Below are 24,712 nucleotides of genomic sequence, written 5' to 3'. Positions count from 1 at the left end.
CTTGGAATTAAAGGTAAGAAAAATCGCACCCTTATGTGACTGTGTGGGACTGAGATTCCCTGTATTTGAATGCATATGTTGTATGATTGTGATATGCCATGTGAGCATGAATTGAACGACCTAATAGTGCCAAAATTGATATTTACGCACAGGACGCGGCTCGACCATAGTTAGCTGAGGTTAATTAAATAAATACTGAGCTCGGCCTAAGTGAGCCGGAGACAGTGGGTTAAATAGAGGGTGCGGCCTAAGGGCATCGACCATGGGTATTGTATGATGAATATTGCTATGTTATCATTGTTTTCAGTTGTTTATAGCTTGTTTAATACTGAGGTGAATGGCTTATGAGTAAGTAATGATCTATCTGATTGGATGACTGCTATGGCATGCTAAATACCTGGTTATCAGCTTTATGGATTATTTGGTTTTTTGTATTGTTATGATCTGCATTATGGTTTTCTTGCTGGACCTTGGCTCGCGGGTGCTATGTGGTACAGGTAAAGGCAAGGGCGAGGTGGACTAGTCCTAAGTTGGAGAGCTTTGAGGCAGAATGTACATAGTCAGCTGCTCGTCTTCCACGGTCGAGGAATAGTGCAGGGACAAGAAAACCTGAAATGCGTATTTTTCCATTAGAGTGGCTTATGGATGTATATAACTCTGAAATTTTGTAAACTGTCCTTTAAAATATGTTTTTGGGATCGCATGTACTAAATGTTTATTAAAATGAGAAATTTCCCGTTTATGACCAAAACCTTTTAACCCTAACATGATTATGACTTTAGGATCACGTTTTCAACCTTATGACTTGATTAGTAAGTCTTGCACATTTATAATCACACCGTGTAACGGCCTTGGTTATCCAGGGTGTTAAAACTTGGTATCATAGCAACCTAGGTTTAAGGGTTCCTGAAGACTGGCTGGTCATGTACATTTGTCGCTAAACACAAGCTCGACTCAGGGTTTGGTAATTGTATATTTGATTGTTTGAAAGAAATATGAATGTTGTTATCTATTTGATTAATAGGGAGCATGAGTTACTAATAGGGCTTGGCCCTTGACTGCTGTGTGATGATGTTGAAGCATTCTTATTAGCATTGTTGTTGTATGTGAATGAATATTGGGATAAACTATTATATCTTGATTGCTTGTGATTGGTTATGTTCCAATGGTGGATTATGGAAAGATTGTTACCCTATCATCATAGTTTAACCGCCGAGTCGTTGATTGCAGATTAACTTGGATAGCTATGCGTCCAAGGCGATCTATACGACTAGCCGACACTGGGTCTGAGGCTAGGGATGATAACCAGGGTCAGAACCCTCCGCCAGTCTCTAAGAACTGGTAGCAGATTATGGCAGACATGCAAGCCCGTCTTCAAAGCCAAGATGAGCAAATCCGTCTGCTGCAGCAGTAGGCTCCGTCAGGGAGTGCTGCATCCATTGTGCCACCTGTGTTGGCACTACTTGTTCAGCCACAGGAAGTTGGAAACCGGTGGGAGTCGTTGTATGAGCGATTCAAGAGGCGACATCCTCCAACTTTTGAGGGGGGACCAGATCCACTGAAGGCCAAACAGTGGATGAGCATGATTACTTTTATTTTGGATTTCATGAGGGTAGAGGGCCAGGACAGGTTGGCCTATGCCGCATATATGCTGAGGGAGGATGCTCGCATCTGGTGAGAAGTGGCATCACAGACTAGAGATGTTACTACTCTGGGTTGGGACGGATTCAAGGACTTGTTCAGTCAGAAGTATTACAATGTTGTCGTCAGGGCAGCGGAGGTGAATGAATTTTTGGGGTTGGTACAAGGAAATATGACAGTTACAGAGTACGCCTTGAAGCTCGATAGACTTGTGAAGTTTGCACCAGATCTTGTGCCTACTGACACCGCTAGGCAGGATATATTTATCAGAGGGCTTAATGCTATGTGAGAATTACAACAGTACCTAGAGGGATGACTTATGCCCAGGCTGTTGAGAAGGCTCTTACCGCCGAGGAAGCGGAGAACAAGATTTGGAGGGAGAACGCTGCTAGACAGGAGGTCCACAGAGCGGTGCCTCCATATTTTTGGTCTGGTAGGGGCAGAGGCCCCAGTGATTTGAAGAGGAAGACCCCTGACACTTCGACCGCTGCCGGTCCTGATAAGAAAGGTCTAGGTATTCGGGGTGGCCGTCAGAGAGGCGGTGATACATGGAGGAGCTATCTAGAGTGCACGAGGTGCAGAAGATGCCATCCAGGTGAATGTCGTGCTAAGATCTGTTATGTGTGTGGGGTAGTGGGACACCTCAAGAAGGATTGCCCAATAGTGAAGAAAGGGGAAGCATGGAAGGTGGACAGCTTGACTCCGGCTCGAGTGTTCACCTTGACGCAGGCAGAGGCCGAGGCTAGTCCCTCGATGGTGATAGGTAAGCTTTCTAGTGTTGGCTCTCCTTTTACTGTATTGAGTGACTCTGGTGCTACACATTCATTTGTTTCTAGTAAGGTAATTGGTAGATTGTGTAGACCTAGTGAGTATTGTACTGCGGGGTTTGGGACTATATTGCCTACAAGGGAACTGGTAGTTTCTAGAAGGTGGATTAGAGCACTGCCTGTGATGGTTGATGATAGGGAGTTATCAGTAGACCTGATTGGGTTAAGAATGGTGGATTTTGACATTATTTTGGGAATGGATTGGCTGGTTAGATACGGAGCTACTATTGATTGTAGGAAGAAGATGGTGATTTTTGAGCCAGAGGGGGAGGATCCCTTCGTCTTCGTGGGTGCGGTCAGTGGACCCCGCGTACCAATGATATCAGCGTTGAGGGCTAGGGACCTATTATAGGGGGGATGTATAGGTTTCCTAGCCAGTGTTTTGGATACTACCAGAGTGTTGCCAGCAGGACTGGAAGAGACTAGATTAGTTCGTGAGTTCTTGGATGTATTCCTTGAGGATTTACAACGGCTACGGCCGCACAGGGAGATTATATTCGTCATTGAGTTAGCTCCAGGGACAGAGCCAGTGTCGAGGGAACCATATAGGATGGCATTGGCGGAACTGAAGGAATTGAAGATATAGTTACATGAGCTTTTGGATTTGGGGTTCATCAAGCCAAGCTACTCGCCATGGGGTGCTCCGGTTTTGTTTGTGATGAAGAAGGAAGAGACTCTGATAATGTGCATAGACTACAGAGAATTGAACAAGTTGACCATCAAGAATAAGTATCCTCTACCAAGAATTGATGATTTTTTTCATCATCTGCAAGGAAAGACGGTATTCTCGAAGACTGAGCTTCGATCTTTTTATCACTAGCTGAGGATCAAGAACGAGGATATACCAAAGACGGCCTTCCGAATGAGGTATGGGCAATATGTGTTTCTGGTCATGTCATTTGGTTTGACCAATGCCCAGTAGCTTTCATTGACTTAATGAACCAGGTGTTCAAGGACTTCTTGGATCAGCTTATGATTGTCTTCATCGATGACATCTTAGTGTAATCCAGTTCAGAGGTAGAACATGAGGAACATCTATGACAGGTCTTGCAGAGATTTAGAAAGCACTGGTTGTACGCCAAATTTAAGAAGTGTGAGTTTTGGCTACTAGAAGAGACACTCCTTGGACATATAGTTGGTGAAGATAGGATTAAGGTGGACCCATCTAAGGTGGAGGCAGTGAGAGATTGGGCGAGGCCAAGGAACGCCTCTGAAGTTTGGAGTTTCCTCGGGTTAGTAGGTTACTACAGACGGTTTGTGGAGGGGTTCTCAAAGATTTCTGCACTGATGACAGAATTGACACGGAAGAATTTGAAGTTCGTATGGTCAGACAAGTGTGAGAACAATTTTCAAGAACTGAAGTGACAACTTATTACCGCACCTGTGTTGAGTCTTCCTTCGGAGGAAGGAAAGTTTGTGGTATATTGCGACGCATCAAGGTTGGGTTTAGGCTGTGTGTTGATGCAGAATGAGAAGGTTATAGCTTATGTATCACGGCAGTTGAAGGAGTATGAGCAACGGTACCCTACCCATGATCTGGAGTTTGTGGTAGTGGTATTCGCACTGAAGATGTGGTGACACTACTTGTATGGGGAGAAGTGCAAGATATACACCGATCAGAAGAGATTAAAGTAGTTCTTCACTCATAAAGACTTGAATATGAGACAGAGACAGTGGCTAGAGTTGGTAACGGACTATGACTGTGATATTCTTTATCACCCAGGGAAAGCCAATGTAGTGGCAGATGCATTGAGCCGGAGGGGCCTGGGGCAGTTATTTAGTTCCACTCAGATATCGAGGGTGTTGACTGATGAGATATCCAGAGCGAGGATAGAATTGGTGGTGGGCCGATTGGCCAACATTACTTTACAGTCGACCCTACTAGAGCGAATTAAGGAGGGTTAGCTGATGGATGCACAGTTACTGGAGGTTAGAGAGGATGTCTTAGTGGGAGCAACTAAGGACTATTCTATTTCTAAGGTTGGTTTACTATGGTATCAGGGTCGGATTTGTGTTCCACTTGATGTGGGGATTAGAGGAGAAGTATTAGATGAGTCACATACTATCCCGTACTCACTTCATCCGGGTACCATGAAGATGTATTAGGATCTACGGACGTTGTATTGGAGGCCTAGGATGAAGAAGGATATGGTGGAGTACGTGGCCAGGTGTTTGACCTGTTAGCAGGTGAAAGCTGAGCATCAGCGACCAGCGAGGTTGCTTCAGCCTTTGGGTATTCCCGAGTGGAAATGGGAGGATGTTACAATGGACTTTGTGGGAGGATTACCCATGACAGTGGGGCTTCATGACTCGGTGTGGGTGATAGTGGACAGATACACCAAGTCAGCTCATTTTCTTCCATTGAAGACGACTTATACGGTGGATCAGTATGCAGAGTTGTATGTGAGGGAGATCGTATGTCTCCATGGGGTTCCTAAGTCTATTGTGTTAGGCTGGGATCCTATCTTTACCTCCAAGTTTTGGGGTAGTTTGCAAAAAGCTATGGGGACTCAGTTGAAGTTCAGCACAGTCTTTCATCCTCAGACTGATGGACAGTCTGAGAGGACGATTAAGGTGTTGGAGGATACGCTTAAGGCATGTGTGATCGACTTTAAGGGATCTTGGAGTAAGTATCTCTCGTTGATTGAATTTTCATACAACAACAGTTATCAATCAACGATTGGAGTGGCTCCATATGAGGTGTTATATGGGAGGAGATGTAGATCGCCCATTCATTGGGATGAAATGGGTGAGAGGAAATATTTGGGACCAGACATGGTTCAGAAGGCTAATGAGGCTATTGAGAAGACCCGAGCTCGAATGCTCGCCTCACAGAGCAGACAGAAGAGCTACGCTAATCCTAAGCGTAGGGACGTGGAGTTTCAGAATGGGGACCACGTGTTTTTGCGAGTTTCACCACTGCGAGGGGTGAGGAGATTTGGAAAGAAGGGCAAGTTGAGCCTTGGATTCATTGGACCTTTTGAGATCATGGAAATGATCGGACAGGTGGCTTACAGGTTAGCCTTTCCATCGTCATTGTCGGGAGTTCATGACGTATTCCATGTTTCTTTGCTTCGGAATTACGTCTCAGATACAACACATGTGTTGAAGTATGAAGACTTGAAATTGTAGATCGACTTGTCTTATGAGGAGCGATCGGTTCATATTTTAGACATGAAAGATAAGGTTCTACAAAACAAGACGATTCCTCTGGTTAAAGTATTATGGAGGAATAGCAGGGTCGAGGAAGCGACCTAGGAGCTTGAGTCAGCAATGCGGGATCAGTATCCCAAATTATTCAGGTAAATTTCGAGGACGAAATTCTTCGTAAGAGGGGACAGTTGTAATGACCCAAAATGACTAATAAGTTTTAAGGGCCTTGATTAGTGTGTCATGAGGGCATAATTGGTATTTATGTATGATTTAATGTTTAAATGCATGATTATATGTGAATAAATGATTAAACGCATGTTTATGAGTATTAAATATGCATGTGGGCCCTGATTAGCTTAGAAGGGCATATCTGTAATTTGAGCCCGTTGAGGGTATGATTTTGAGTTATGTGCGGTGTTTCCAACGTGAGGCGATCTCGTTCTGCGGTACTAGTTGAGAGTCACGATTGTGGTAAGTAATGTTTAGCTGAGGTGGTAACCATTAGTAACCTTAGTGTTAGTGGTATTGGTGAAATAAGAAAGGAAAAGTGGTATTTTTGCAAAGAGTGGAAATGACTAGTCTGACCTTGAGGTTTCGGAAGGAAATGTTTTGAAGGAAGGGTAGAAAGGGTCATTTAGGCTTTAAATGAGATAATCACAGCTGAGGATATGTGGTCGCGGCCACCAAGAAACACTGGCTGTGGCTGGCGAACGATTTTTCCTTAATTTTTTAATTTTAAATATATTTTTGAAAGGGCTATTAAAGGGGTTAGTGTTAACTTTTATAATAACTTTGGACTGCAAATTTTAGAGGCTAGAGCAGCAGATGAGCAGAATAGACATCAGCATAAACATTCTTCAATCTAGTCTTTCTTTCTTCTCAAAACTCATTTATTTTCATTGAATATTTATGTTTATGAATATGAATGTGATTATGGAGTAGTTTTCTTTATAGATGAGGGTTATTTCAAAACCCTAGACATAAGATCTTGAATGCATTAATGAATTTTATTTCTTCTATTCCCTTATATTAAATTGCTTCTATATTTCTATTTGAATGTTATTAATCTTGTAAGATCTTGTTAGCTAGCCAACTAATTAAGGTTTTGCATTGGTCTAATATCATCTTAGGATTTCTATTCGTCTAATATTTTATGATTCTGAGTAGAGTGATAAATTACAAATAGGATATTGTGACAGGTATTTTGATTGTGATGAAAAATAGAATCTAGGTTAAATGAATTGCATGCTTAATGAATTTATTGCCTAGATTAACCTGTTTCCATAGAGTGTAATGCTTTTACTAGGTTAAATAAATCACATGCTTAATGGGTTTATTGCTGGATAAAAATGGTTAATTAAGAGCGCTTAGCTTTAATTAAGTATAATAGGAAAACTAAGATAATTGATTGCTTAAGTGTTATCTGCGAGGTTAATAGTTTAATTGGGAATAGGGAACATTATTCGTCATTGTTGATAGATTGATTGTCGAATGTGGAAAGTAATTCTTGACTATTTATTTGATATCGTTATATCCTTAGTTTTTCAATCTTTGATATTTATTTCATTTTATGTTTTCAGTTGTTAAAACTAAAATCTCTTTCTAATTCCAATTTGGTTCTTATATTTGAATAATAATTGGATCATATTCCTTGTGGGTTCGACCCTATTTACCACTATACTGAAGTAGCTGGTATAAGTGAATAAAAAAATATACTTACATTTGATACAACATACGACACCCATTAAATTTTTGGCGCCGTTGTCGGGGATTATTGTAAGTCTTTTTTATTACTTAATTTAATTAACTACATACTCACTAGTTTAAATCCTTTTTGAGTGTAGGTGTATATGTCTGGCGACGATACTCAAGAAAGACTACCAGCCATTAAACAATATCTTGAGACATCGTCGTCCCACTCTTCAAGGACTATCACTGACAATCCACTCTTTCAACTTTCAAAGAGAGTCAATCCAGTATAAATACCATTACCATCTGACGATGATTTTGACTCTAAAACATCAATTAAGTCTCAGATGGCGCAAGAAAGGGCATTGAAAGAGTTGGCGGTGCTGAATCTAGACCATCAACCTCTGTGTATTCAATAACCGACGTTGGACGTTAACTTTGAACTCAAGTCGGGCCTTATACATTTACTACCATCTTTCCATGGGCTACCAGGAGAGGACCCCGAATAAGCATCTGACAGAGTTTCACATAGTCTACTCTATTATGAAACCAGCTTTAGTAACGGAAGAGCATTTCCTTGAAGGATGGTGCAAAGGAATGGCTCTATTACCTTCACCCTAGAATTGTTAATACCTGGAATGAAATGAAGACATTGTTCTTGGAGTGTTACTTCTTAGCATCTAAGGTTGGTAGTATAAGGAAGGAAATATGTGGCATTCGCCAATAGATTGGGGAGTCATTATATGAGTATTGGGAGAGATTTAAGAGGCTATATGCTAGCTGCCCCCACCACCAAATAAGTGAACCACTCCTAGTCTAATACTTTTATGAAGGACTCTTTCCATTGGACAGGAGCATGATTGATGCAGCAAGTGGGTGAGCATTGATGGACAAGACCCCTGCTGCAGCTAGAAGTTTAATTTCTAATATGGCAGCTACCTCTCAATGGTTTGGAGTTCGTCAAGAAGTTTCAGTTGAGGGATTAAATTAGACAAACTTTAAAGTAGAACAGCAGCTTGCCCAGTTAACTAGTATGGTTCAACAAATCTCTTTAGGTCAGCAAGTGAGACCTTGTGGCATATGTCAATTGGTGGGTCATCCTACTGATGCATGTGCCACACTTCAAGAGGATACCAATGACCATGTAAATGCAATGGGGGGTTCCCAGGGCAACCTAGACAAAGGTATGACCCTTATGCTATAATTTATAAAGAAGGATGGAAGGAACTTCCTAATCTTCGATATGGGAATCAACAACAAACTGTACCTACTAGACCACCAGGGTTTCCTTATCAACAAAGGCAACAACAAACCTATACACCTCAGCCTCAACCACCTATTATCTCACAAGCTCAAAATCCATCAATGGAGGATATGATAAAAATGTTAGTAGCCTCCAATATACATAGTCAAGTACTTCTTCAAGTCGTTCATGCGTCCCTAAAAAATTTAGAGAACATTGTGTGTAACACCCTGGATAGCCAGGACCGTTACACTGTGTACTTATAAAGGTGCAGGACTTGCTAATCAAGTCATTTAGTTAAAAACATGTCACAAACCATGAATGTGCTAGGGTTTAAAAGGGTTTTGGTCTCAAAAGATACATTTTATATAATTAAACAGTTTTACACATGGGATCCCAAAAAGAAACAGTGTTTAAAAGTCGGTTTACAGAATTTCCAAAATACAGACAACCATCAGCCATTCTAAGGCAAAACAGACATTTCTGGTTCCCCTGTTCCTGCTTTCCCCTCAACCGTGGCGGCTGAGCAGCTGGTCATGTACAATCAGCTCACAGAGCTCTCCAAGTCAGGGCTGAAAAAGTTTGCCCTTGCCTTTACCTGCACCACGTAGCACCCGTGAGCCAAGGCCCAGCAAGAAAACATAATATACATCACAAACAACAATAGCAGATAATTAATCCTTTAGGCATGATCAAACACTTAACACTCATATTAACCATATAGCATGTACTCAGAGTCAAAGATGCAATTAAACGTTAATAACAATCAAGCTACAAGATTATCAGGGCCGACAACTTAACACCCTCTGTTTACCCCACTGACTCCGGCCCACTTAAACCGAGCTCAGTGCATAATAAGCTATCCTCGGCTACCAGTGGCCGAGCCGCACCCTGTGTGCTAGTGTAACCTTGGCGCTCTTAGCCCGTTGGTTTACTGTTTACATGGCATAATACCATTCTTTCAAAGCATACATATTAGGGAACCCTTAGTCCCTTTATAATTACACAATCGGGTGCAGTTTCCTTACCTTTAATTTCCACGTTCACTGACTACGAACGATGGCCCTCGAGCACGATCCTTTTCCCGAGCCCTAGCTTAACACCTAGTCACAACCAATGTAATGGATTCCATTAATATTCAAATAAAGGTTTCTAGGTACAATGCTAGCTTTTGGGACATCGAATTTCACCAAACACGGTGGTAAAATCGATCCCGAGCACCCTAGGTTAGGTTCCCGCGTTTAAAATCCCCAAAAGATCAAGAATGCACCTAAGGGCTACGACCCTTGAAACCTAGCCATGGCCTGCCCCTAAAATAGAACCCAAGCCCCTTAGTAAGCAGACACGCGCCGCGGCCCTGCCCTGTGGCGCCGCGGCGCTCCTCTTTGGCCGAGCCTCCTTAGTTTTCTTGCTTCGTAGGGCCGCAACGCTCTAGAACAGAGCCGCGACCCTACCCTTCGTGCCCAGAAAATCCACCATTTCTAGCATCCTAACCTCATTCAAAACCATCCCAAAGAACCCTAATTTAAAACCCATTAATCACAAAACTTTTAACATGATTCTAACAACATAATCCAACAAAAATCCAGCTTAAAAACCTACTAAAATTCCATTTTTATTCCTGAAACCCAACAGCTCAAAACACCAAAAACCAGTCATGCAAACTCAGATTTTAACCTCTAAATTACGAATTGAAGCTTACCTCCTTTGCTAAACCACTTCCTTGACAACTTCTGAGCTAAAACCCAAGCTCTCAGCTTCAATTCAGCCCTTAAACATCAAAACCATAAACACCTTAATATTCAGCCAAAACTCATAATTCTAACACCCAAAAACAAAACTCAATTCTTACCTTGATCCTGTTTGAGTGTCCCTTAATCAGAGCTAAGCTAATCCTTCATAAATTCAGCTCAAACACAGAATTTCCAGTTGAGTTATCCTTAGATTTTATGTAGTTTCCTTAAGAGAGAAAAGAAAGAGAAGAGGAGAAGGAGAAGATATGCTAAAGGGTCGGTTGTGTCTTTTGTTCTACTGCTTTCCATTAACTTAGTCTAATCTTATTCAGTTAAGTCAATCCTGAGGCTCGGGGTACCAAAAACGTCCTCGAGGGCAAAACGGTAAAATTCCCCAATATTCCCTCCTAATTCTCCTAACCTCAAATATATCTCCATATATTTATTTCCATAACTCGATAACCCAAATATTCTTCTAATACCTGAATTACCCCTTGACTTACCCCAAGTCAAGCATTAAGACCCCGTTGTGACTTCCCGCTAACAAGCTCCTTAGGATCGCCTCAAGTTGCACGCTGCAGATTTACCCACATAATAATGTGGTTCTCACACATATAACACTTAACCACATTTACATTCATATAATCATTCAAGCATGCTTATCATATAATCATGCATTAAATCAATAAACTCACACATAAGCCAAATATGCCCTCCTGGCACACTAATCAGGGCCCGTAAGCCATAACAGTAATTTTGGGTCGTTACACTGTCGGTCAAATTTCCACTTCATTAAGTCAAAGTGAGCCATAGAATCAAGGAAAATTACCTTCATAGCCTGTTCGAAACCCAAGGGAAAATGCTAATGCCATCACATTAAGAGATGGAAATACTTATGATCCACCCACTATCCCATCAAATTCAAATGATGCTCCATTACCTCTTACCCAATCCATCCAACAAGACAAATATGAAACCCCAACCACAACACCCAAACCTAAAACAACTATTCCCATTTATGTCACTACTCCTCCATTTCCTAGTCGTTTGAGAAAGACAAAGAAAGATGAAGCTGAAAAGGAAATACTGGAGACTTTTCGCAAGGTTGAGGTAAACATTCCCTTACTTGATGCCATTAAGCAAGTACCTCGATATGAAAAGTTTTTAAAGGAGTTATGCACCAATAAGAGGAAGCTAAAAAGGGGGAAAATGTTTTGGCGGTTCTTCAAAAGAAACTTCCACCAAAGTGTAAGGATCCTGGCACCTTCACTATTCCTTGCACTATTGGCAATAAAAGGATTGAAAGATGTATGCTAGATTTGGATTATTCAATCAATGTAATGCCTTACTCTATTTATACCTCTTTGAATTTGGGACCACTTGAAGAAACGAGGGTGATCATACAATTAGCGAATCGTTCTAATGTCTATCCAAGGGGAGTAGTAGAGAATGTATTGGTTAAAGTAAATGAATTGGTTTTTTCGGCGAACTTTTACATTATTGAGATGGAAGATGACTCAGTTCCATGTTCTACACTAGCATTATTGGGAAGACCATTCATAAAGACAGCTAGAACTAAGACAGATGTTCATGAGGGAACTTTGACTATGGATGTGATAGTCAGTATCCCGTGATCCGTAGGGGGAAAGACCGGGTAAAACTATGCAATCCCACATCACCTGGGGAAGGTCAAGTGTGATGATTCTAAGACTGTGTAGGTATGGGACTACATAGTTGAAGAGGGCTTAAATGGATTGATGCGTATTACTTATGCCAGCAAGATGCATCTTCTTTTCGGTAGCCCATCACTTGAGAACTCCAAAGTTAAGTGTGATTGACCTGGAGTAATCTCAAGATGGGTGACCTCCTAGGAAGTTTTACCAGGAAGCGTGCGAGTGAGGAAAAAGCACGCTGGAAAGACTCGTGTTGGTTTGTAGGGCCAGTCATCATTCCAGGAAGCAGCCATAGTGGCGTGGGGCGTTACAATGGAGTTTGATGGTGAGGTGATTTGCTTTAATATTTTGAGGCTATGAGGTATCCAAGTGATGTTCATTCAGTTTCTTCAATTGATATTCTGGTCTCATTGTCACAAAGAATTCTTGATTTACATGGAGAGGATGGGTTAGATGTTGTTTTGAGGGAACCAATAGACTTGAAGAAAGATGATGTCACTACTGAATTAAATGTTATATTATTTTATAATATAATGTAATATTATATTATATTATAATATAATGTTTTAGATTAAATAAATGTGACAAAGAGTGTCACATATTGTAACATATAATAGAGAGTTACAATATTTAGATATATGAGATATATCCAAATAATGTAACATATTTCGTGTTACAAATTTGTAACTTCCAAATATTACCCTTTATTATGTAAATTTGTTGTTACACAATATTGAGATGAATTTCATAAAGCCATATGTGATATGGCTGTTAGAGATATGATTTTAACCCCAATAATATGTTTTGGGAGTTACAAAATCATTTGGGAGGGTTTGGAACCGTTTGGAAAAATTGCACATTTTTTAGTGCTGAAAATGGTCGGTGGCCGCAGCCACTGAATGTTGGTGGTTGTGGCCTGTGGGACAGAGACTAGTGGCCGCGGCCACATGCCAAAACTGACCAATTTTTCAGTTTTTTCAATCTTTGTTGAACGGCTCAAAAAACCTAAATAACTCCCAAATCTCATTTTTAATTCCATATTAATCCAATTAAACATTGGTAACAGCCATGGAGGTTGATGGAATTTGAAATTCAAATGGTGTCTTTTAACTCTATAAATAGGAGCCTATAGCTCACTTGTAAGACACAACATTATATCCATTAGAGCACTTGGCTAGAAACACCTTGAGGCTTGATAATTCCAGAAAGCTTTTCCAATATCTATGAGAGATCCCTTAGTGCTTGAGTTAGGGGGAAATAAGCTTTTGGACAAAAGTTTCAAACCTTGTTCAAGTTGGTGATCCCCAACACTCTTCACTTTGGTTGTGTAAGTGAGAGTTTATTGTTTTTATTCTTGTTCTTATTTTCTTCCATTTGATTTTCTACTACTTCTTCTTGTTCTATTTACTTGTACCTTTGGTTTAAGAGTTGTAATCTTTTTATTTTCTTTTGTTCAAACACTTATAGTTTATTTGTATCTTTTGTAATAGAGTTGTATTTTCTATTTCTATCATCTTACATCTCCTTCTCCTTTTATTTGTAATTTTCAGTTATAGAGTTGTAACTCTTTTTAAATCAATCATTATTATTTGTAATATATTGTCTAGAGTTGTAATATTATTATCAATTTCCATTGAGGCAAATTTATATTTTCCTAACATTCAAAAGCTTAACCCTTTTTAATTCAATGGAAGGGGAGACCATCAAAATCATGAACCAAGACCTAGTGAGATTGGATAGGTTTGATGGATCCAATTTTACTAGGTGGCAAGACAAGGTAAGGTTTCTTTTAACCACTCTCAAAATTGCCTACATCCTTGAGTCTTCCTTGGCTCCTCTAGCCAAGCCATCCGACAAAGACACTCCCGAGGAGGTGGAGAAAAGAAGGAAGAGGGAGGAGGACAATCTCCTTTGTAAGGGTCATATCCTCAATGCCCTATCCGACAGGCTCTATGACCTCTACACCGAGACCAAATCAGCCAAGGAGATATGGGATGCACTTGAGAAAAAAGTTTAAGGCAGAAGAGGAAGGTACCAAAAAGTTTTTGATATATCAATACTTCGATTTCAAATTTTTTGGTGATAAACCTATTCTTCCTCAAAATTCATGAATTGCAAATAATTGTTAACAAATTGAAAGTACTAAAGATTGAGCTTCCTGAGGCCTTTCAAGTTGGTGCTATAGTGGCTAAATTACCACCAACTTGGAAAAGCTATAGGAAAAGAATCCTTCATAAAAATGAGGATTATTCTTTGGAGGAAATCCAAAAACATATTCAAATCGAAGAGGAATCGATATGTAGAGATAAACTTGTGGAGGGGTCTAATGGAGAGACTTCCAAAGAAAATGCGGTGTCACAACCAAAACATCCCAAAAACAAAGGGTAATGAGAAACCTTTGGGTCCAAAAACCAACCCAAACAAGTTTAAGGGCGAGAAAGGTCCTTGCTTTGTGTGTGGGAAAAAGGATCACTATGCTAGAGAGTGTAGGCATAGAAAAGACCAACAAGGACCTAAGGTGAACGCAACTCAAGAGGAAAACATAGTTGCTTCCCTTAGTGAGTGTAATGACCCAACTATTCTAGACTCTTGGACCATTAACGAAACTATACATACAAATTCTTACTAAAACTTACATTTGCGAAAATACCATAATTTTATTAGAAAACTTATAGAAATAAGAGTTACTTACATAAATACCAAGAAGGATATGGGATCCCATTGTTTGAAAAACAAAACATAACATGATTTATAAAATAAAGGGATTACATAGTAAGTGCGGAAAATACGTATAAAGACCATAAACAAATGACTACATCCTCGAAATCGAACTCTCGACTCCTTGACTCCATTCATCATCGATACACAATCTCCAAGCATCCACGAACCTTACCGCCACTAATAGCTATTTTCCTGCACATTTAAACAAAAAGGAATGAGCCTAATGCCCAACAAGGAAAAATCTAACACATACTTCACATACATAAATTTCATAATAAACATAAAGATATATCATAACACTTATTACATACACATACTATAATGGCCATTATTACTTGGGGTCCCATAGACTAAACAAGTCATATGCCCATTAGATTAGTGGGGTCCTACTAGCTAAGTAGGTCATATGCCCATAATCTATTTGGGGCTTGTTAGTCAAATGGGTCATATGCCCAAGCCTACAAACATACACATTTCATAACACTTATCATAACATAAGAAACATAAGATAACATATAAAACATATAGCATATGCATTTCTATCCTATTTTCCTTACCAAAGTTACCGGGATAAGAGGACAGCGTTGGGACTTTTGGAACACTCCTAAAACCATATATAACAGGGTGAGTCTAATGAATAAAAGAGATGAAAAGGAATGGGAGGACTAAACCATTGAGAGAAATACTTACCAAAAACTTATGTGCAAGTTCTTAGATTTCCTAACCAAAATAAGAATAAGGTTAGAAGACTGAGTAGAAGGCTATGAGAAAGAAAATAACATAAAACCAATGAACTAGAGTTTTGGGTTACCTTAAATACTTGTAAGACCAATCTACACCACAACCGAAATACTATAGAACCTTACTTCCCAAAGTGTTTGATAAGCTTATGAGGATCAAGCTTATGATTTCCCCAAACCAGGTGTTTACACTCTCACACTCACTTAGCACTTGCAGCCTCTGAACTTAGAGCAAAAGATGAATAATGGCTGAGTACTAGGTCCTATTTATAGAGTTTAGGAATGAAAGGATCTTGATTTTACTTGAATAAAAATAATAGCTTTTTAGGTGAAAATAATTTGAATAATCGTTCAGCAAAGGCTGAAGACTCGTTCAAAAAGATGCTGGACTTATCAAGAGGTTGAATGGCTGAATGGAAAAAGGATTCAAAAACTTTCAAAACATACTGAAGGAGGCGATATATCGCCTGGGCCAGTATGCCCGAGGCAGTCGTGCATCATCTCGTGTTTTCTGTATCTACGTGCTGCGATATATCGCCTCCTATAGCTGCGATATATCGGCACACGCTGATTAATTAAACACGAAATTACACATTTTTAGCTAAGTTTGAATGGAGTAAACAGCCTTGACTAAGCCCTCAACGTATTCAAAGCTGCTGACTGACCTTATAGCATTCAAAATTTTACCCTTATTAAATTAAATCCTCAAAATACTTAATCCTTAATCACCCATTCATAACATGTGCTTAAAATCCTATTGGTCCTTATCTAAACCTTACAGTATAATAAATATTATCCTTAATATCAGTCATATAATCAAACCTTAGGTTAACATTAATATTCTTAAACTGTAGGTTAAACTTAGAAAATCTATAAGTACTACTATGAGTGTCCAAATAATTCCCGGTCTGAACCAAAAATCCACAGTTACAAAGATAATACTACACATACTATAATACTACTAAATAATTAGCTAAGTAAAGTTCTTGGACTCTACAATTCTCCCCTACTAAAAAGAATTTTGTCCTCGAAATTTACTTACCAAATAATTCCGGATACCGGCCTTGCATGTCCTCCTTCAACTCCCACGTTGCCTCTCATTCAGAACTATTACTCCATAGGACTTTGACTATAGGAAAGCTCTTGGACCGTAACTGCTTCATCCCTCTATCTAGGATGCTAACCGGTCGTTCCTCGTAACTCAAGTCTTTCTGGAGCGCTATCGTATCGTACTTGAGGACGTGAGAGGGGTCTGACACATACTTGCATAGCATCAAGATGTGGAACACATTGTGACTATCGGCTAGTGCAGGCGGTAGGGCTAGTCTATACGCAACTGATCCCACTTTGTCCAATATCTCAAAAGGACCTATGAATCGGGGACTGAGCTTGCCTTTCTTCCCGAACCGCTTGACACCTTTCATAGGAGATATCTTCAGGAAGACTTGATCTCCAACTTGGAACTCCACATCGCGTCGCTTGGTATCTGCATAGCTTTTCTGACGGCTTTGAGCAGCAAGCATACGCTGTCTAATAAGCGCTACTGCTTCTTGAGCTTGTCTAACAGCTTCGGGCCCTAGAAGCTGCCTTTCTCCTACCTCGTCCCAGTGTAATGGTGATCGGCACCTTCTTCCATAAAGCAACTCATAAGGTGCCATCCCGATCATTGACTGGTAGCTGTTGTTGTACGAGAACTCGATCAGTGGCAAGTACTTGTTCCATGATCCTCCGAAATCAAGTACACATGCGCGTAGCATATCCTCTAAAATCTGAATCGTACGCTCAGACTGCCCATCTGTCTGAGGATGGAAAGATGTACTAAGGCTTAACTTAGTACCCATAGCTTGCTGTAAACTTCTCCAAAATCTTGACGTAAACACCGATCCTCTATCCGACACTATCGTCTTGGGGATTCCATGCAATCGTACAATCTCTTCGATGTAGATGTCTGCATATTGGTCTGCCGTGTATGAAGTCTTAACAGGTAGGAAATGAGCCGACTTGGTTATTCTATCTATTACTATCCAAGCGGAATCATGCTACTTATTCGTCAAGCCGACTTTGGCAGACCCGTCATGAAATCCATGGCTATATCATCCCACTTCCATTCTGGCACGCTAAGTGGTTGCAATAAACCTGCAGGGCGCTGATGCTCCGCTTTCACTTGCTGGCATACCAGACACTTAGATACATACTCTGCTATGTCCTTCTTCATCCCTGGCCACCAATAGATTGCCTTGACGTCATGAGTCATCTTGGTAGACCCTGGATGAACTGAGTACGGGGTGCTGTGTGCTTCTTCCAGAATCTTCCTCTTAATATTTTGATCATTTGGCACGCATACCCGATCCTTATATCTCAATAAGCCTTGGCTAGATATTGAGAAATTGTTATTCTTGCCTTCTCTGACTGCATCCATATGTGTTGCTAGCGTGTCATCATGTCTCTGACCAATCCGTATGTCCTTTAGCAGATTCGATTGGATAGACAAGTTAGCCAGCTTGCCTACAACCACTTCTATTCTGGCACTGATAAGCTCCTGCTGTAGCGGTTTTTCTATTCCGGATAAGGCTGCTAAATTCCCATAGCTTTTCCTACTAAGCGCATCGGCAACCACGTTCGCCTTTCCTGGTTGGTATAGGATTTTGCAGTCGTAATCCTTGACTAACTCTAACCACCTACGCTGCCTCATGTTGAGCTCCTTCTGCGTAAAGAAGTACTTTAAACTTTTGTGGTCCGTATAAATCTCGCATCGTTCTCCATAAAGATAATGGCGCCAGATTTTTAACGCAAAGACCACTGCTGCCAACCCCATATAGTGAGTTGGATAGCGTTATTCATACTCCTTCAACTGACGTGAGGCGTAGGCTATCACCTTGTCATTTTGCATCAGCACGCATCCTAATCCTAGCTTTGATGCATCGCAGTAGACAACGAACTTATCGTTGGGTGTCGGTACACTAAGTACCGGTGTTCAGCAAAGCTTATCTTTAAGCAACTGGAAGCTTTCTTCACACTTATCATTCCAGTTAAACTTTTGTTGCTTCCGAGTCAGGTTGGTGAGTGGAGTGGCTATCTTTGAAAAGCCCTCTACAAACTTCCTATAATAACCTGCTTACCCTAGAAAGCTTCTTACTTCAGATGCGTTCTTTGGTCTGGGCCAATCCTTCACGGCCTCTACCTTTGATGGGTCTACTGCAACTCCATCTTTCGATATAATGTGCCTGAGGAACGCCACTTGCGAAAGCCAAAACTCGCATTTCTTGAACTTTGCGTAGAGTTGATGCTCCTTCAATCGCGTCAGAATCATCCTCAAATGTTCCTCGTGCTCTACTTCATCCTTGGAGTAAATTAAAATGTCATCGATGAACACAACGATGAATTTATCCAAGTAGTCTTTGAAGACCCTATTCATTAAGTCCATAAACGCGGCTGACGCGTTAGTAAGACCAAAAGACATAACCAAGAACTCGTAATGTCCATAACGAGTCCTAAAGGCTGTCTTAGGAATATCTTCTATCTTTACCTTGAGCTGATGATACCTGGACCGTAAATCGATCTTAGAAAATACAGTCGCGCCTCGGAGTTGATCAAACAAATCATCAATCCGAGGTAGCGGGTATTTGTTCTTAATTGTTACATAAAAAATATGCACTGAGAAATATGAAAAAAGAAGAAGAAAAGTTTGCAAAAGTATAAGTGTGGGGGATATAGTAAGATCGATGTGGAAAGAAAAAATAGAAATGTTTTATATTTTTGAATTGTATGGAAAATTTGTGGGAAGATCTAGAGAATAGGAAAAAAAAATATAGGCTATGGTGTGATTTAAGCTTAAATATTCATTTTTCATCTACCTTTAACCTTAGACTTACATTACAAGCTTTTAAAGACCTTTTGATTGTTAATTATGTGTGTTTACATTAGTGGAGAATAATTGGTTAATGTCTATGGAGTGGATGCTCTTCATGAAAATATTTACTATACAAGAGACTTTAAAACATACTTTCTCATGTATAAATTGATTTGAATGTTTGTGGCTTGGTAAATTGGATTGTGCATAATCATAACGATATCGAGTTTAAGTGGTAACTTGCATTGAGTTGAAATTATGAGGAATGTGGAATTCGAATTGTCCCTATGACTTATTTGTTTGATCAATTTTTGAGACAACTAGCTCTTACGACAAAACCATTGCTTATGAGTTTAGTTTTTATTTTGTTTGCTTGAGGACAAGCAAATGTCAAGTGTGGGGAAATTTGATAAGTACCAAATTTGTCTATTTTTAATTCATTATTTTTCTATAATTATGCACTTTATTATTTATTTGTATACGTTTAATTAGTTTATTTTGTGTTTTTAGGATTTTCAAGACATTTGGATGAAAAATTTGGGATGTTTTACAAGCAACAGTTAAACTTGGAATTACAAGTCTGAAACTTCACACTTCATTTTGATAATTTTTTAATACTTTTTTGGAAATATACCTAGAAATACAAGTTTTATATCTTTTTCTTAGCTTTCCATATCTTTTCAATTGTCCAATTCCGAGCTATGTCGAGGAAGTTATGGTTAAAATACAGTTAGTGGGTGCAGCTGAAGAAAAACAAAAACACGGAAAATGTTATGGCTGCGGCCAGCCTTATTCCAGGTCGCGACCTGGGGGATAGAGTGCAGTGGCCGCGGCCAGCAATGTCCCAAGCCACGGACGGAGCCCAATTTTCTGGAAAATACATGTGTCCAGTGGTCACGACCGCCAAGAAACACTGGCCGCGGCTGGCGAACGATTTTTCCTTAATTTTTTAATTTTAAATATATTTTTGAAAGGGCTATTAAAAGGGTTAGGGTTAACTTTTATAATAACTTTGGATTGCGAATTTTAGAGACTAGAGCAGCAGAGGAGGAGAAAAGACATCAGCATAAACATTCTTCAATCTAGTTTTTCTTTCTTCTCAAAACTCTTTTATTTTCATTGAATATTTATGTTGATGAATATGAATGTGATTATCGCTCGTAACATATTTCTCGCTCAAACCAGAGGTAAGAAAACTGCAGCCGATATGTGACATGCATGGTTGTTTATGAGGCATGTTGAGTGTTTAAATGTGGACATTGATTGCATATCAAATGCTTAGAAAATCTTGCTTACTTGTAAATGGCACTGACTTATTAGTCAGAATCGGCAATGGTGTCGATATTAACTGTGAAGCTGTGCATTACTAGTCAAGTTCGGTAGTAGTACCGAGCACATGTCGTATGGTATTGGCTTATGAGTCAAGAACAGTATTAGCGTGTTTAATGTAAGCCAAAAAGATTAGATCTAATTGACATAAGTATTTTCGTCATGAGCAGGAAATGCTTGACCGAACTTAAGTTCGATGAAAACTAAAAGCGCTTGTCTAGTCTAAAGGCTAGTTATTTAGAGTCAGCACCAAAAGGCTAAGGTGACCTACATGTCACATGGCTAGGAGGGTATGGGACATCAGAGATAAACTTAACAGTCATCTAACCGAGATGGACTTATCAGTCATCTGACCGAGATGGACTCATCAGTCATCTGACCGAGATAGACTCATCAGTCATCTGACCGAGATAGACTTATCAGTCATCTAACCGAGATAGACTTATTAGTCATCTGACCGAGATAGACTTATCATTCATCTCCTTAGAGAGTGACTTATTAGTCAACTATTCTGAGAGACTTATTAGTCGTTTACCTCAGAAAGACTTATTAGTCATCTACCTCAGAGCGAGAGACTTATTAGTCATCTACTAAGAGCGCATGACTCCACAAATATCTATTTGTACCTGCTTGCTTGTATGCATGAGTAGGGTTATTACTGCTAGGCATGCCTATTATGACTTAGTAACATGTTATTACTTGTTCATGAGCATATTGAGTTTTCTTGCTGGGCCTCGGCTCACGGGTGCAATGTGGTGCAGGTAAAGGAAAAAGAAAGTTGGACCATCCTTGAGTTGGAGAGCTTAGGTGATGATGTGTACATATGCGACTGCTCAACCGCCACAGTCGAGGGTTGAAAGAGGAACTAGGTTTAAACCTTATTTTTCCACTTAGGTCGGCTTGTTGTAAATATTTTGTTGTAATTAACCTTTAAATTATATTTTTGGGATCCCAATGTATATGGTAAACGTTTTAGTGAAACGTTGTATCTTAACCAAAAATGTTAACCCTAAACCGCTAATCACATTTAGTAACACGATTATGGCCAAATGACTCGATTAGCGAGTTTAGCACTATTTAAAATGCACACTGTAACGATCCCTGGAGTTTAGGGCATTACAACTTGGTATCAGAGCGAGCCAAGGTTAAGGGTTCCTGAAGACAAGCTGGGCATGTACACTCGTCACTAAAGATAGCTTCACTTAAGGTATGGTAACTGTTTCTATAGTTATGTGCTTAACTGGTTAAAAAGAATGTAAATTCTTTACCAGTACATTGTATTAGGGAGCATGAGATTTTGATATAGCTTGGCTCTAAACTATTAAATGATTATATGATTACATGCTCTGTGAACACATATGAATGGGATTATATGATTACCTGCTCCGTGATTATATAAATGTATTAATTGCATGCTGGAGTTGGAAGCATGAGGTGTATGTTGGAAGAGCAGGGATTATGGTTGATGTATGAATGCTATGGGCATTTTTTTAGCACTGCAGTGATTTGTGGTTGTAGTGTGGTAAGATTGTTCCCGTGGGGAAAGCTCTTGATATGCTCATCATGTTTAGTGGGTCAAGTTATTGACTGCAAATTCAATAACAGGTATGTATCCAAGGCAGATAATGAGGTCTGATGGTGGTTATATTGAGGCTGGTAGTTTCAGCCAGGGTTTGAGTTCTTCACCTACCCCTCAAAATTTCCAGCGGGTGCTTATAGATATGCAATTAAGATTGCAGAGGAAGAGGAAGAGATCAGGTGTTTGAAGCTACAGTAGAATCTGTCGGGGAACACCTCTTCCTTTGCTATGCTAGGAGTGGCACCAATGTTGGCTCAGCCTAGGGTTGAGAACATATGGGAATTTCTTTGTGGAAAATTCCAGGAGTATTACCCACCAGTCTTTGAGGGAGGCCTAGATTCATTCAGAGGGGAGCAATGGATGGGCATGATCAGTTCCATTCTCGACAGTATGGGGCTGGTAGGTCACGATAGGGTGATTTGTGCTACATATGTATTGCGGGATGATGCCCGGACGTGGTGGGAACTAGTATCCCAGATGCGAGATACAATTGTGATGGATTGGAAAGAATTTAGGCAGTTATTCAATGAAAGATATTACTGTGATGCAGCCCAAACAACTAAGATGAATGAGTTTATGAACCTTGTTCAGGGCAATGCAACAGTAATCGAGTATGTAACAGATATGATGGGTTGGCCAAGTTTGCTTTCAACATGGTACCCAAAGATGTAGCTCGGAAGGAAAGGTTTATCCAGGGATTGAATCCCAGAATAGCTAGGGGCATTAGAGCTGCCCCAGTGCATGAAACCTCCACCTACGCTCAGGTGGTAGGGAAGGCTCTTGCTATTGAGAGCATAAGAAATGAGAAGAAGAGTGACAGATTGCAAGGAGCTCAGGCAGTGACACCTCCATTTGTTGGAGCGAGCAAGAAAAAGAGCTGGATGACTTATCCAAAATATGCACGGTGTAAGAGACATCATCTGGCAGAATGCCAAGCAAAGGTATGTTACTTATGTGGAATGGTTGGGCATTTCATGAGGGATTGCCCAAGACAAGGATCAGATGAGAAAAAGGGGATGGATAGCTCGACTCCAGCTCAAGTGTTCATTTCGAAGGAGTCAGATTCAGAGACTGAGACTGAGGTTGATTCCTCAGGGGTGGCAGGTCAACTTTCTAGTTTGATTTTTGTAATGTGCCGATTAGTTTGGTGCCATGTTGTTCTTTGTTTGTTGTATATAAAGAGGCATAGAGATGATATTCAAATTGCATGATTATGTTGTGGTGAGTTAGGTTATGGTGAAGAGAAGACTCATGAGTTAATATGATAAGGTTCGTTATGATTGAGTTCAAGATGATCCTGGATATGGATTGGTTAACCAAGTGTGAGGCAATGCTAAATTGCAAGGAAAGGATAGTAACTCTTGAGCTTGAGAGTGGGAAGCCCTGTGGTAGTTGGCACTATGCATGGATTTTGTATGCTGATGACATCTATATTTAGAGCTAGAGATCTATTGCAGGAGGATGCATAGAACTCTTAGCTAGTGTGGTGGATACCACTTAGATTGTGCTAGTGGGATTAGGACAGACTGGATTAGTCTGTGAGTTTCTGGATGGATTTCCGGGGAATTTGTCAAGATTACTTTCACACAAAGAGATAGAATGGTGATTGGAGTGGTGTCAGGAACGGAATTAGGTCTAGGGCGTTATTTTGAATGGCTTCAGCAAAGTTGTAAGATCTAAGGGACTCAGTTATTGGATAAGGTGGTATTCTCCAAGGTGGATCTTTGATCTGGTTAATACCAGCTAGAGATCAGGGAGAAGGATAAACAAAAGATTGTTTTTATATTTGATAAGGGCACTAGGAGTGTTGAGTTATGTCTTGAGGAAATGGTTAATGCTAAGTTATGTTTGGATGGATTAGATGATCAGAGTGTTCAAAGGATTATCTAAATTGGATTTGTGATCGTCTTGATCAATGGTATTGTGGTATATTCTATGTGGAGATTTTGCTAAGGTCAAGGAACGCCTTAGAAGGCAGGAGTTTCCTTAGACGAGCAGGATAATACATATGTGCTTTGGGGAAGAGTTCTGAGTCTTCTTACAGATCAGAATCAGTTTGTAATTTATTATGACACCTCAGTGACAGGGAAAAGTGATTGCCTATGTATCATGTTATTTGAAGGATATGACCATAACTAGAGTAGAGTTTCTGGTGGGCCAGGTGGCCAGATGTACCCTTGTGATTATTATTTCAGAAAGGATCAAAGGAAAAACAGTTAAGTGAATCATAGATAGGAAGATTGAGGGGAATGTCTTAGCTGGATTAGCTAAGGATTTTGCAGTGTCAGGTATGAATTTATTGAGGTATAGAGATCAGATTTGGGATCCAATGGACACTGGGATTAATTGGGAGATTCTGGATGAATCTTATAATACTTTCTTATTCTCTTAATCCAAGTGTCAGGAAAAGGTACCAGAGTTTGAAAGCTTTATATTGATGGCTTGGGATGGAGAGGGACATAATGGAATACATGACAAGGTGCTCAACCTGATAGCAGGTCAAGACAAAGTATCAGAAACCAGTAAGGCTATTG

Source organism: Humulus lupulus, chromosome 1 (assembly GCF_963169125.1).
Source record: "Humulus lupulus chromosome 1, drHumLupu1.1, whole genome shotgun sequence".
NCBI lineage: Eukaryota > Viridiplantae > Streptophyta > Magnoliopsida > Rosales > Cannabaceae > Humulus > Humulus lupulus.
This window is presented reverse-complemented; position numbering follows the sequence as displayed.